General features: G+C 45.5%; 1 protein-coding gene across 2 annotated transcripts in view; it reads right to left on the bottom strand.

Annotated features, from left to right (window-relative positions):
- NMNAT3 (nicotinamide nucleotide adenylyltransferase 3) overlaps positions 1–14,119 on the bottom strand; it is a 110,947-nt gene extending 96,828 nt beyond the window's left edge. For both annotated transcript variants that reach the window (XM_037525886.2, XM_054700779.1), the window contains exon 1: positions 14,023–14,119. The gene's annotated coding sequence lies outside the window, so the exon portion shown is untranslated. The remainder of the gene's footprint in view (positions 1–14,022) is intronic.
- Between the last annotated feature and the right edge of the window lie 402 nt (positions 14,120–14,521).

The raw sequence follows: 14,521 nt of genomic DNA, 5'->3' as shown, positions 1-14,521 counted from the left end.
TTCTCGGTTAGCAGTAATGTCTATATTAAAAGATACTCAATACAGTTCCACAGATTTGGCAAAGTCCTTGGAAATATTGAGAAGATAAAGTAAGAAGAAACATTTTCAGGGCGCTGGCAATTTTGATAAGGAGAAATGCAAAGAAAGAGAAGGCTCCCAATCAAGGGAGAGAAATGGGAAATCTGATTAGCTATTCCAATGCTGAGTTGGAAAAATGAACTTTCATGAAAATCCAAAAGATGACAGAATTTGCCAAAGGAAACACACTGGGGAATCTGCAGTGATAAATGAAATTCCTATTTAGTAGTATGGGCTAGAGAAGATGTCTGAGAAAATACTACGGTTCTTTCATATATCATAACACAACAAAGGAACAATGCTACCAGGAAGAAAAACCTGTGGAGCTTATGGGCATGCTGCAGGGGGTCTCAGCGATACCTGAGTCAGGGATGCCTATACAGAAACAGGTCAACAAAGGCAAATGTACAACCAGAAGAGTCGGAATCAGGTCTGATGATGTGACATCCCCAGGAATCTGCCCAGCCTAGCCCACCGTAGACCCATGAAACCCTCACCTGGACTCTCCCCACTGACCACAGCTCAAGTGCTGACCATGAGAGCAAGAGATGCAAACTTGGTCATGGCACGGATATCCTTTCTTCCCCTGGCTGAAAGTTTTTCTTGGGAAGATTTTCTCCTGGGACCCATCAGGACAGGGACTTAAGGCTTTCCGACTGACTTACCCCAACCTCTGCCAGCACACTGCACAAGCTTTAGGTCAACTATCATGTGTTTGTCTCCTAGCCCTCAGCTTAGAGGGGAGTGAGGATTAAGGCTTCCTCGTCTAATGAAGAGAAAAACAGAGTTCTTAAGAAGAGCACACAGTAAATATACAGATTTATGTAGACTTATTTGTTGTGTGTTCCCAAACCAATGCAGAAAAAAACACATCTTCTTTTTTTTAATGCACTTTTTATTCCTGAAATTTTTTAACATATCCAAAAGTATAGAGATTAGCACATTGAACCATTTCTGAATTCCAGGCTGCTACTATCTCCAATTTGGGTACTCTTCACAGTCTGAAATTCAAGCTTTCTCACCTGTCTGAATTCCAGGTCCTCGGGTCAGTCCTGCATCCCTCTGTTGTGAAAACTGCTCTGCTCTGCCATCACTCCTTATGCTTCATTCCACTGCCATATGATTCTGGAAGGTCTGTTAATCTAATCTCAACTTCCTGGAAAAAAGTGATTGATCCAGGAGTGGAAACATTTTGCTGTAGGACAAATCAGAGTCCCTTTTCAATATGGACACTGGACAAAAGAGTGACTTTCTTTGATACCACGAGTTATAAACTCCATATGAGCCCGTAACTGCCATCATTCCTACCTTAGTGAGGGAAGCCTAAGCAGTTGCTGGACTTGCTAAAAGACCAAGGAGTGATACCTAGTACCATCACTGAACACCTGGATCCAGCTATGCCTGACACCCTGAAACTTTTCCACTATAGCCATCTTCCTAGTTCTGCTTAACACAGTCTGAGTGCAATTTCTATTTCTTACACACACCATCCCACACCAGCCTTCTTTGAAGGGATGAGTATAGCTCTCACTCTTCGTGTGGAGGTAGAGTTTGCCTCCTTAATTTAACAAAACAATCTCTATTCTTTAAGGAATACAATTCCTAACAGAATCAGTAAAAGTATGTGGGTTAAGAATACTTCTTCAACCAGGGAAGAATTCCATTTACTGCTTTTTAGCAGACTGTTATCATCAGTGATAACCACCACCCACACCTTCCCCAAAACAACCCATCCTGGTACTATTTTTGGCTGGGACAAGCAGTCAGAGAGCAGTCCTGAGCTCATTGGGAGACTACGCAAAACTTGGAACCATGAAGCCAGGCAGAACAGATCAGATTCCAGTTTCAGTGACAGTCTGAGGGAGGAACCACACAGGCCTGAAGTAGTAGCTGCCATCAAGATGTGGCTATAAACAAAATTAGAGGAAGAGGGACACCCAGAAAACTGGACTCAGTCACCTCTCCTTCACCTCCGCCTCCTTCCCACCTTGACACAGGCACTTCTGGACAGTGCAGACACAGAGCTCCCTGTATGAGTCAGTGTGGACATGTGCTACCATGGCCTCTGGGAGCCTGCGGTCTGGTGAGAGGAAGTCTGATTAGTGCTGCGATAGGTTGAGATGTGAAAAAGAGGCACAGACTAGCCATGGCTTTCTAGGAAGGCTTCCTAGTTTATTTCCTCACCTGAGTAATGACACATGTATGTTAGTCACGGTGGCAGTGTCTGTGATAGTGAAGGAATGTACACTGCGTCATACCCATGGAGATCACTGATTCAGAGCAAACTAAGATAAAGCCACACTACAGAAAGTGCTGCTCTTTGGGGGGGAGGTGGATATGGAGGGGGTGGGGAGAGGAGGAAGGAAGGAGTAGGTAAGAGGAGAAGAGCAGCAGGGGAGGGAGACTGAGAGAAAAGGGAGGAAGCAAGGGAAGAAGGATGGGAGGGAGGGAGAGAAACTTCGGTGTGTTAACAAGCTCTGAAAGAATATAAAGAAACATAAGAGTGGTTGTTTCTGGGAGGTAGAAGTATGGGATACATGATGAGAAAGAATATTGCCATTGTGTACATTTATATTTGTTTTTCCTTAATTTTCCAACCATGTAAATAGATTACCTGTCCAAAAAAGAAATTAAACAAAACATAGAGCTTCTGAGGCATCTAAAGCACTTCTCAAAGGAATTATTAGACATGCCTGGAAACTGTGGCAGGAGGTACTACCCAACTGAGTCACAATGTGATGGTCACACACTTTCATGAGCGGTGGGTCTGCATTCTGTTTTCTTGAAACTGGGCAGAGTAGTAACTATGGCAAATGTGATGCTACGACACTTCCAGGAGGTAGTTATGAAAGGTCACACAGCTGCTCCATGGTCTTCTCTGGATAACTGTTCTTAGAACCTGGCTGCTACACGGGGAGGAAGCAGGCCCCAGGACAAGGCATCCCAGCCAGCAGCCAAGGAGTTCCCATGCCAGGTACTGAGTGAGGATGCCCAGAGATGGCTCCACCTGGCACCATGTGACTGCCACTGAATAAGAGACCCAGAGCAAGACCTGCTTCCCTGAGCCCAGTCAACCCCCAGCAATGGGAGAGATAATAGCAAAATGACTGTTTTCTTTTCTTTTTTTTTTTTTTTTTTTTTTTAAAGATTTATTTATTTATTTATATAAGCACTGGGTACAGCCAGAAGTGTGGGAGGGTGAGAGAATTCACCAGAGCCAGAGCGGGGAGCAGAGCAGGCAGAGGGATCGAAGTACACTGCTGAGGGGAGCAGCGGGTGGCAGAGAGGTCTGCGCGCCATGTGGGACCCTCTTCTGGTGGCCAGGGAGCAGCCGGGGATGGAACCGGCGCTGCAGAGGCTGCGGGCAGCTTTGCAACCCAGCGCTCAACCACTGCGCCACCAGGGAGGCCCATGACTGTTTTCTTTTAAGCCACTATGATTTAAGTTGTTCTGGGTCTTGCCCTTGTCTTACACTTGATTTTCCAGGAGTGAAGTTTTCTAAGCTGAAAACAGTTTGCTTCTGATTCCCAGGAAGTAGAAGAAATGATCTGAGAGGGGCAAGTATTGTGTTGGCTCTATGAAAGCAAGAATAGTCTAGAACAAATGAAGCATACTGATTCTAGACACCAGTGGGAACCACAGGAAGCGCTATCTGGATCCAAAGCTGCTGGATACAAAGAGCTGGGCTCTGTATGGGGAAGGTGTGATGGGAGATGCAGCCAGGGAGGGTGGTATGTAGAGGTGACAGGTTAAACCAGGGGTGTGGGAAATGGGGCTAGACAGAGGACACTGACAAGAGGGGCCAAGAGAAGACCCTGGCGATGACCCACAGCCAATGCCAGCAATGGAAAGGGAACAGGGAGAGAAGTCAAAGGAGGAAAATCCAAGAAAGAAGGTTGAAGAGGTGGGCAGGTCAGTGGTATCAAATCCTGCACAGAACTCCCACAGAGAAAGGCCATCAGATTTGGCATGTGGAGGCTGCTGGTGACCTTGGAGACCTGTAGCCAAGCAGTCTTCCCAAAGTGGTAGAAAAACATGAAAATTTCAGTGTATTCCCATTAATACAAATTACTTCAACCAAACTTCATGAGACCAAATAAATAATTTTGGATTTCCTGCTGAGCAACATAAGAGGAAAAAAGGAGGAAGGGGGAAAATGCAAAATAATAGAAAGGAAAAAGGAAGAACCACAAACTTCGCTAAGTTGAGTAACTATCATCTGCAGGACAGAGAGGTGACTAAAAAGGCACAAGGTGATCAAACCAATTGTCTCCTGAATTCACCTTTTTTTTTTTTCTCTTTTGTAGAGAGACTATGAACGATTCCTTTGTTAACCATTCACAGCAATGGCAAGGAAGAGCACAAAGGCATGCCAGCCAGCGCCTGGGGAGTGCACAGGCTTTGTTGGGGAGGAAGCTAATCTTCTTCTACCCTTCTATGTCCTAGGCTGGAGAAGAATTAAATTGACATGAGGGAGATTAGCAAGAGAAGACAAACTTTAATTATATGCACTGGGCTATAGAATATGAACCTGCCTTCTGGTGGTTCCAACGAAGTACATAGGCTCTTGCAGGAGGACAATGCATTGAGAAGAGAAAACAGGACAAAGAATCTGAGGAAAAAGGAATTTTGCAGGGTTCATCTACATATGTGTTGAAAATGAAAAACAGACCTTGCAAGCCTTAGCCTTGAGAGATAAGGCAGTAAGGCTGTCTCCTACCTCCTGGACCATCCCAGATTTTCTGCTTATGGAGATAATTAAGCAAAACATTATTCTTGAATCTTCTCTCTCATAATCAGCTGCCATTTGGGCACATCCTGGGGCAGCCTGTCTTTGGTCACAATAGCTTCTTCATCTCGTGAGCCAATACTGATGCAAGGGCTGCAGGGAGCAATCTATAGAGGATAAAGGCTCAGGAGTCACTGAGTGATGTCTGCCAGACCCAGGACAAGGGCACCACACATGAGCAGAAGCTATTTGCCAGCCTCTGTCTTTATGGAATGCATGCTGAACCACATGCTTTTTAAGGTCTCATATCTCTAAAACACTGGAGTCTTGAACGCTTTCTATACAAATTCTGAAACATCCATAACCCAAAGCATATAAATTTGAGCTACCAAGCCCTATTGAACTTGTGACATGGACAATTCAAAACCATCTTTTAGAGCAAGGCCTTCATTTGTAGTGACAAACATTCTAATAGACTTAATAAATACATGGAAAATGTTTGCAGAATCTGCAGTATGCCCCAAATTTCTTCTGTTATTCCCCCTCCATGCATAGGAAAAATAAAACAAGCACATAAAATGGATGGGACCCACAAAACTACAGAGTGAATTAAGTTGAAATGTCAGCACAACCATACTGTATGCCTCGATTGCTAATAGATATTTTGATGAAGAGCTCACTAAATCTTTAATTGGAGATGGAGTGTTTCTATATAAAGGCAATGACTACAAAACATTTATCACCATGCCTAAAGCCATAACTACAGAAATTCTCTCCCATCCTCTGCTATTAGTGTCAGTATAGTGAATCCAATATTAATATTAAACCATGGAGATACAATCGTGGGTTGATACAAATGAGGTTAAATGTTTTCTCCCAATGAATTTTTCTTTTAAGATCATCTTTATGGACTTGAGAAATAACAGGAAAAATCAAGCTACAAGAGAAAGGAAAACATTACAACAACAAAGATCAATCTTATTATACACTCTTTAAAGTGTTGTGTCAAACTGCACAGCCTTACAACACTGCTGTGCTGGCCCTTACATCAAATATAGGTAGTCTATCCCAACTCATAGAAAAAAATATGGGAATATATTTCTTATTTAAAGTTTTTTCCCCATGATTTTTTCTTAAGCTTTTGGAACTGGATACGACGTTATGCAGATGTAAATGGGTCTCTCAACGTGTGCAGTGTTGTTTAGGGAAGAATGTCGCGGCAGACAGCATCAGTGCTGTGCCCTAGCTCTCATCCCTTGGGAAGTCAACATGACTTCACCTGCCAGTGCTGGAGTGCAGGGGAAAATGCCCTCACCCTTCTGGGCTCTTCTAAGGTTGGATGAACAAACAAATTAACATCAGATGACTGAAAGACCAGTCTTTTGAGCTAAGAAATGGGACAGGAGCCTGAGGCGTTACAGAAGAGGGGATCTTAAATCATAAGCAGGGGGTGAAAAACTGTGCACCTAGATGTCTGCCCTGCCTAAGTTTCTCGGATAAATGGTTGTTTCTGGAGATATTCCTAAATTTAGGTAATGTGTATTCTTTCAGTAATGGAACCATTTCTTCTGAGGCTCACAGGGCCTTGACTGGTATTTCAACATCATACTAGGGTAACAAGCATTGCAATAGGTCTACTCTGGACATCTTGGGAAAAGGCCATCTAGCTTTTAGGGGGAGACTGAGCCCACACTAGCATCAAAACATTCCTTTGCCCTGGTCTCACCTGGTGGTCACAGGCTTCTAGAAGTCCCTGAGAATTAACCTCCCTGTAGGAGCAATGCTCAGCCAGTGATGGACAGTGGAGGTTAATATATACCCATATAAGGCAGACTCTGTGAAAGCTGGTGGAGATCCCACAGGTTAAAACACCACAGCTCCACACTGGTGACCTGCTTGATGCTATGCCTCTCTGGTACATTTCCCCACTTCCTGCTAATGGTTCCTGGGATCTCCTCCCTCAAAAGCACACAGAAGCAAATCTTGGTCTCAAATAAAGACACAGATCATGATTTCCCCAGGTTTGGTCAACTGAGTAAATTTGAGAACTGGTGCTTTACAACATATAGTTGGTGATGTACTAAGCCCTGGTCAGCACAAACCGGCAGAGGATACAGAGATACAGAGCCAACACAAGGAGAGCTGGTATTAAAAACTTAAAATCCAGTCCCAGTGGTACTAGCAGGGAACTGCCCCAGGCAACTGAAAACCTAGGGTGTATGTGTGCATGTGTGTGTGTGTGTGTGTGTGTGTGTGTGTGTGTGTGTGTGTGTGTGTGTGTGTAGCAGAGGCTGCTGAGACCAACCCAAACGTTGAAACTGAGACCCCTTTCCACTAGTGACTAGTGGAAGGATGCAGAGGGATAGGAGGCTGCAGTGCAGGGAGAGACAACAGCCTTCCTAACTTAAAAATCCTGAGATTCTGAGCCTCCAGGGCCAAAGTGAGCACATCTGCAGGCCATCCAACCAGGGGACCCAGAATGTGACCCTTAGTCCAAACCATGGAGCTAAGTCTGGCTTTAGAGATTGTTAATTGGAAGAGTGAATTCAGGATAAGGTCACTGATGCACTACCCTTAAAACTGCAAACCACATAAAGACCATTTTAGAATGAAAAAACAGTTCCATCAGTAATAAAACAATATAAAATGTTTGAAATATGAAAACAAAAAGATCCCTAGTTCCAATATTCACATGCAACTATTGTTCCATTTTGTGTCTTCCCTTGCAGACTGTTTTCCATCTTAAATGTCATGGTTATCTGTCCACTGTGCATGTAATGGTTTCCATGGCACTTCACATTTTAAGTACCGTATAATATTCTATCAACCTGGTCTTCTGTTATTATTGGCCTATCCTCCTATACCATGTATTCAGGTCTAAGTTTTCACTATTATAAATAATAAGGCATCTTTATACAGTAGCTCTTTTCACCTTTCACATTATTTTCTTGAGATGGATTCCCAGAGGAAGCCAAAGGGTAATGAGTGGCATTTCAGTGATGTCAGAAACCTCTTATCATTTGCAGTCCTCTGATTACTCACAAAATATAAAGTGTGCTACAGACACCAACACTGTTTCTCAAAAAAAAAAATTATGAGAAGAATGACCAGTAGCATCATAAAAGTTCCCCAGATGAAGGCCAGAAGGGAGAATTAAAAAGAAAAGCAGTTTTTGATACTAAGTAAAGGGCTCATGTAATAAATACCTATTTATGTTATTTAAAATGCACATTTGAAAGCCTGCACTGATTTCAGGTTAGACTCCTACACACTAATTCCTGCAGCAGGCATTCTGTCTTCATGGTCACCTGCTCAGAGAAACTTCTCCTGCCTTTTCAAGCCTGCTCTTGGTCTGGTGTGATCCCCTCACTGGGGCTGACGTTTCATTATCTCCCATTTATTGAGCCCAGATTCTAGTTAGTGTGCACCTCTTGTTTTCATCACCTTTCACCCCCAGCCCTACTATTGCAAACCTTTTGCACCATCACACTGGCTGAGTGGAGCTGCTGGTGAGTGGGGTTAGGCTGCAATCAGGCTGAAGGCGCTGGACAACTTCGCTCCACATTTGCCTCTCTTCAAAACACAATGTCTAGGTGGGAAGGACGGGAACAAGGAACTAAATTCCACACTGCCTTTAACAGGTTAACTCTGCTGCTACCAGTCAGTTCCAACACTCCTACTGGGCTGCATCCTGTCTTGACAGTTGATTTTTATGAGAGGAAGCATGGGAGGGGGCTGATGGAAGGGGGGCAGCAGGAAAGAAGATTGACTCTAATTTAAAACCGTCTTAGGAGCTCTAAAAAGTTCCATGTTGACTGATGGACACATTTACTCCTCAGAACCTGTTTCATAAATACCTACCACTTAACATGCACTTTCAAGAGGCATAAATACCATCACTGTATGTCAGCCTTATGGAAGGGAAATTTCCAGAGCCACTTCTTTTCTCCATGGCTCAGAGCCACATGATTACAATTCTATAAATGCTGTGCCCTGGGAATACAGTGGTTAAACCCACCCCACCAAGAAGCGGGAGGGGGCTTTTCATTTTCTGCACCACGATGCTCGTTTCCTTCCTTTGCTTCGGGAAAGGCGGCAGCTCATCTCTAGTAATAAGGTCTACATCTGGTGGGAATTGAAGATGTATTTTGTCAACAGCTCTGGCCAAACAAATAAAATAACTCTCTAATAATATTCAGTCATAGAGAAAGAAAGTTTCCTGGGGCTATTTGGATCATGTCTTCTTTAAAACGAGTCTTTCAGGGCCTCCCCTGGTGGTGCAGCGGTTGAGCACTGGGCTGCGAGGCTACCCACAGCCTCTGCAGCGCAGGTTCGTTCCCCGGCCACCAGCGAGGGTCCCAAAAAAAAAAAAAAAAAAAAAAAAAAACGGGTCTTTCAGTGTGATTTTCCCCTTGTTCTCAGTGGAACCAAATGGGTTGAAAGGCAGACGTGTATCCTTCGGGAGGACCACTGGCTCCTGGAGAAGGACTGTGCTGAGACAGCCTGGCTCTGCGGGGTTAGGATCACTCCCAGCTCTACCCACCACAGCTGGAGGCAGACAGTAGCCCGCCCTTCTGACAAGAGCAGTGAGCTCTGCCCACTATGACATGGTAAAATCCACGCTGGATCCTCAACCTGGTGTGTCCGGGGAGTCAAAGGAAACAATAGGCTCTTAATACACTCTGTCCTCCAAAGGGAGAGAGTTCCAGGGTCCCCTGCACCAAGTCTAGCCTCAGATGAGCTGCACTGCTTGCTCCTGCCACCCTAGAAAAGACGAGTGATGCTGGAGCACCGGAGCAGACAGCAGCCATAAAGGGTTAAGTAGTTGGAGTATGAGCATTATTGTCCCATTTCTGTTGCAAAGCACAATTACTTTTAAAAGAACACATTCTTAATAAAATTACCTTGGCAGCATAAACACTGTTTACTAAAATTTATAGAAAAATACTACCCAGCGGTCTTCAAAGTTACATAAATAATGAATATAAGCCCCCAGACAACATTTATAGCCCTACTCTATCTACATTGATACTACTATATTTCCCTATCTGTTCTAACTTTACACATTCTCATGGCACACCTTCATGGCAGTTAGTCCAGTTTATAATTTAACACTGTGTGTGTGTTTTGTGTGCTTAATTCTGTTTTAATTAACAATTTACCTCATAATGTCTGCAGGCTATTATTACATGAAGGGTTGAGATTGTATCATTTTTGTTAGCATGCTAATCTGCAGGACTACTTAAGAATTTATAGACAGAAGAGAAGGAGGGAGGACAAGGAGCCAGGCACAGTGCTGGGTAATAGGAACACTTGGTCCCACAGTGGAAGTGCTCACAGTCCAGAAGAGAAGGCAACTCCAGGGGAGCTGGAGAAGGGCAGGCCCAGCAAGCTGAGAGGTACCCCCTGGGACTATGGGATAACAAGGTGGATTCAGAAAGTCTTTTCTGCAACAGGCAGTGACTCTGCCTTTGCTCCAGTTTTAGGGACAGCTCTCTACAGAGGCGGGGGCAACAGGGAGACACAGAGATGTGGGTCAGACCTTAATTGAGCAGGAGGCACACACACGCACACGTGGGTGGAAAGGACAAGTAGCTCTGGTTCCAGGAGACACTGCCACACTTGCCCAAGCACTTTCACCCCAAAGTCATCACTGAGAACCCTGGATTTCCTGGGAGCTGATTTCCCCAAACTCATACTAGGTGCAGAATGTTTCTCTATTCCTAGTTCCTAGGTTGGTGCGGCGGGTCTATGTCCACTACAGTTTGTTAAACACCACATGCAGAACTGCACAGCTAGAATCATGGGGCAGGAGCTCCTGTCCCAAGGCCTGCCCTGCAAAATGTGATCTGTCTGCCTTTACTAGGGAATTATGATAAACGAGCAAAGACAGACAGTGGTCAGGACAAGCCACTTTATTTAAGAGATTCGACAGCCCAAAGTGGTTTAACATAGATGCATGGAAGATTTATCTAGAAGATAAAATACCTGAACTTGAAAGGCACATAAATTATCATTTTGCAGTTTTTTTTCCTTTTAAGATTTCACATAGTCAAGTACTTTAAGTAATGAATGAAATGCACATAAAGTTTACTTCATTTCACACAAGCTGTCTAGTTAGTGTCTGCAGAGAGTCTTTGCTTCCAGATGGGACTAAGTTCAGAATCAACACCTCCCATCTGTGTCTATGGTCTTCCATTTCTTCATCCCAGTGGAAATTATTGGGAGGATTAATAAATAAATAGCAGCTATTTTTCACTTAACACTTAACATACCAAGTGCTATGTGTTGAGGGCAGTACTTCATATACTTAAGAGTATTACTGAATGCTTATAACAGTCTTCTGAATTGTGAAATACCTATAGGTACAATGATTCCTAATTTATAGATGCCAACTGAGGTAACAGCTTCTATGACACAGACGAGGTCAAAGGCAATTTCACCTGATTTCAAAGCTGGGCTGTTTACCACTAAGCTGCAACCTACATAAAAATGCTTGGCACGTAGCAAGTGGTTAAAAACCTAGTGATCTTTCCCTATCTTCATACTTTTTTCTTTAAGTAGCACACTTAAACACAGAGAAGTTAGTTAGCCTTGAGTGTTCATGTTCATTCATTCATTTTAGGCTCACTACTCTGTCAACTGCAGGGCTTACAGAACTGGATTCCACAGCTCCAAGACTAGTCTTGGGCAACTCCCACATGCATTAGAGGGCAGCGCAGGGGTCAAAACTAGGCCAGGGATGGGCCTCCCCGGTGGCACAGGGGTTGAGCGCTGGGTTGCGAAGCTGCCCGCAGGCTCTACAGTGCCAGTTTGATCCCCAGCTGCTCCCCGGTCACTGGAGGAGGGTCCCACATGGCCCGCAGACCTCTCCTGCGGTCCGCTGCTCCCCTCAGCAGTGTACTTCGGTCCTTCTGCCTGCTCTGCTCCCCGCTCTGGCTCTGGTGAATTCTCTCACCCTCCTGTGCTTCTGACTGTACCCAGTGCTTGCATAAATAAATAAATAAATAAATAAATAAATAAATAAATAAATAAATAAATACATAAATAAATCTTAAAAAAAAAAACTAGGCCAGGGTAACAGGAAACCCACACCCAGCTGGGGGTTAGGACATAGTCCCAATAAAAAACTTTTTAGAGCTTTTCAATCCTATTTTTCTCCCAAGACTACTTGGGAGATAATACAGTTCTGCTGCATTTTCTTTGGGTTGAGTCTTCAAAGACATGCCAGCTCTCCAGGCCTCTGACAGTGTGGCTGTCCAGAGGCCTGTTATCACGTAGAGAACACCCTTCTTCCTGCCAGGCTGATGCTTTCGGGTAAAACCAATGCAGCAGATAACTTAACTCCCACAGCTAATCACCCTGCACAGTCCCTCAGAGTCACCCCACTCACCGCCACATCCCAACCTCTGCCTATCTTGTTTCACCAATTTTTGCCTAGAATACAGAATAATAGCAAATGTAGTAACAGTAACTTCCTACAATTCAGGCACTGCTCTATGTATTTTAAGGACATGAACTGATTAAATCTCCATGATAAACCTTGGAGTTAGGCGCTATTATTATTTCTATTTTAGTTCATTTTGAGGAAGGAGGGAGCTAAACATTTCTTCAGGGCCAACCATATGCCAGTACTATGTTAAGCTTGCACAGTCAGACCACAATGACCTGCCCAGGTCTGTCACAGAGCTGGGGCGTGATAGGTAAGAATCCGAATCCAAGTTTGTGATTGCCTGGCCTAGTACTTCCCTTCTCTCTGAGGCTGCTGATATTGCCACAGCCTGCGAGGGGCAACAGGGCTGCACAGAGGCCCTGTCTCCCCCTCCAGCACCCTTCTGTTAACATCTACCCTTTTTTTTTTTTTAACCACTATTCACAAACCATATCAGACTCTTCTCTTAACTGTGTTGTCCCACTTTCATGGAACAAATCCTGAGTCAACACCAGTGAGTTAACAGTCATAGAAAGTGGGATCAATTGAAGCCAATAAGTTGACAGTGTTTCCAAAGAACTCTCCTAAATCTTTGGGGTTTCAAGATCTGAGGGATCTTCAGCAATAGCCCAGCAGCAATGTTGCCTCTAGGAAGATTTTGTGAAAGTAAGGAAGAAACTGATGCTCAGTTGGGGAGACTTGTGATGGGGAGGGGGGGTGGAGAAGAGAGGAAAAAAGGGGGCTCATGGAGCTGGAAGCAACAGGTGGCACTTTCTGTATCAGGCAGCAGGCAGAGGGGCTTTCCAGAGCAAGGCCAGGGGTCAGAGCCATCCCTGGCTCCCAAAGCCCATGGGGCCGAACTGTCGGTTCAGGAGTTCTGACTTCTCTCTGAACGCTCAAAGCCAGTGTTCAGCGGGCAGTAGTTAAATGTCTCAAGAGTGAATGGTCAAACCTGTCATCATTTTAGACAGCAGAGAGTTTGAGAGATTCTACCCAGACAAGGAAAGGGAAGACACAGAGAGGGGAAGTGAGTCTGCTCCAAGACAGGCACCCTGTTTAGTCTTCACCTTTACTTCACTCACTGCACACCTTTAACACCATTAAGGATTTACATTCAACAGCTCAAGCATCCAGCAGTCAGAAGGGCCCATTTTACAGAGAGTTACGGAACTTGCTTTCCTCCAGCAATCTGTAGGAGTCCCACTGACCTTCCTTTTTTCAAACAAGCTAGTCTCTCCCAAAGAAAATGTGTGCTCTGTTGTCCACACTGGAACTTTCGGATTCTCACTGAAGAGTCAGCTCCAGCATCCTTTACAGAAGGGGGCCACCGGTTAAAAGCTCTCCCAAAACTTCCACAGTCAAAACCTGAACACCTCTGTTGCTCATATCTTCAGGCTGTGGGGTTCTCCCATTACACAGTCAGGTTCGCGAGGGCGGGCACCACATTCCTTGGCCAGCACCATGAGCGAGCGTCTCACACACGGTTAAGTATTTGTTGGAAACTTATTTGTATCTATTGAAGCAGGAGAGCTGAAGGTGGGATCCGAACTCGACTCCTTTGGGCTGGAGTCAGAGCCACAGCAGTAGGGGGGTCGGGTTGATAATTCTGGGGTGACAATGAGCTGCGCGTGAGGGTAGGGGGGAGGCGCTCTGGGGGACCGGGACAGACTCCCGAGCTGCGCAGCACGCTGCCACCTGTCACCCCAGTGCCTGCTCGGGATTGGGGGCTCGGCCTCTGAGCGCGAAGGCAGAGGTCTCGCAGGGCTGGCCAGGCTGCGCTTACCTGCACGTCGCGAGGCTCCACAAGACAGGCACTCGGTGAGCCCCGGGGGCCGCCGAGGACTCGGGCCTAGGCCGCGCGCGCGGGCCTGCACCCGGGGCCCAACCCGGACAGCTCTCCCGACCTTAGGCCGAGCGCCGCCGCCAGTCCCGGCGAGTCCGCCCCTCCCCGCGCGGGGGGCGGGCCTAAGGCGCCCCGGCCTGCCCCCACTCCCCGGCTCCCCAATGTGGGCGGAGTCACAGGGACATCGGCACCCCCTCTTCACTGGGGCGGGGCCTAAGGGGACAGGCCCCCTGCATCCCGCCCCTTCGGCCCAAGCCACGCCTCCCGCCCACACCCCTCCCTCCTGCTGCTTCCCCTGACTATGGCATGCTCTTTTGGGTTATGTTTTCGCACATTTTCTCTTTATTCTCCTTTTTAAAATTTCCTCATTTTCATTCCCGTTTACTTTTACATTTTTAAGATTGAATTAAACATACAAGTAAAACATGGACACTTTTTT

Source organism: Talpa occidentalis, unplaced genomic scaffold, assembly GCF_014898055.3.
Source record: "Talpa occidentalis isolate TD23 unplaced genomic scaffold, MPIMG_talOcc4v2.1 talOcc4.4, whole genome shotgun sequence".
Lineage (NCBI taxonomy): Eukaryota > Metazoa > Chordata > Mammalia > Eulipotyphla > Talpidae > Talpa > Talpa occidentalis.
The sequence above is the reverse complement of the archived record's forward strand: the minus strand, read 5'-3'. Positions and strand labels throughout refer to the sequence as shown.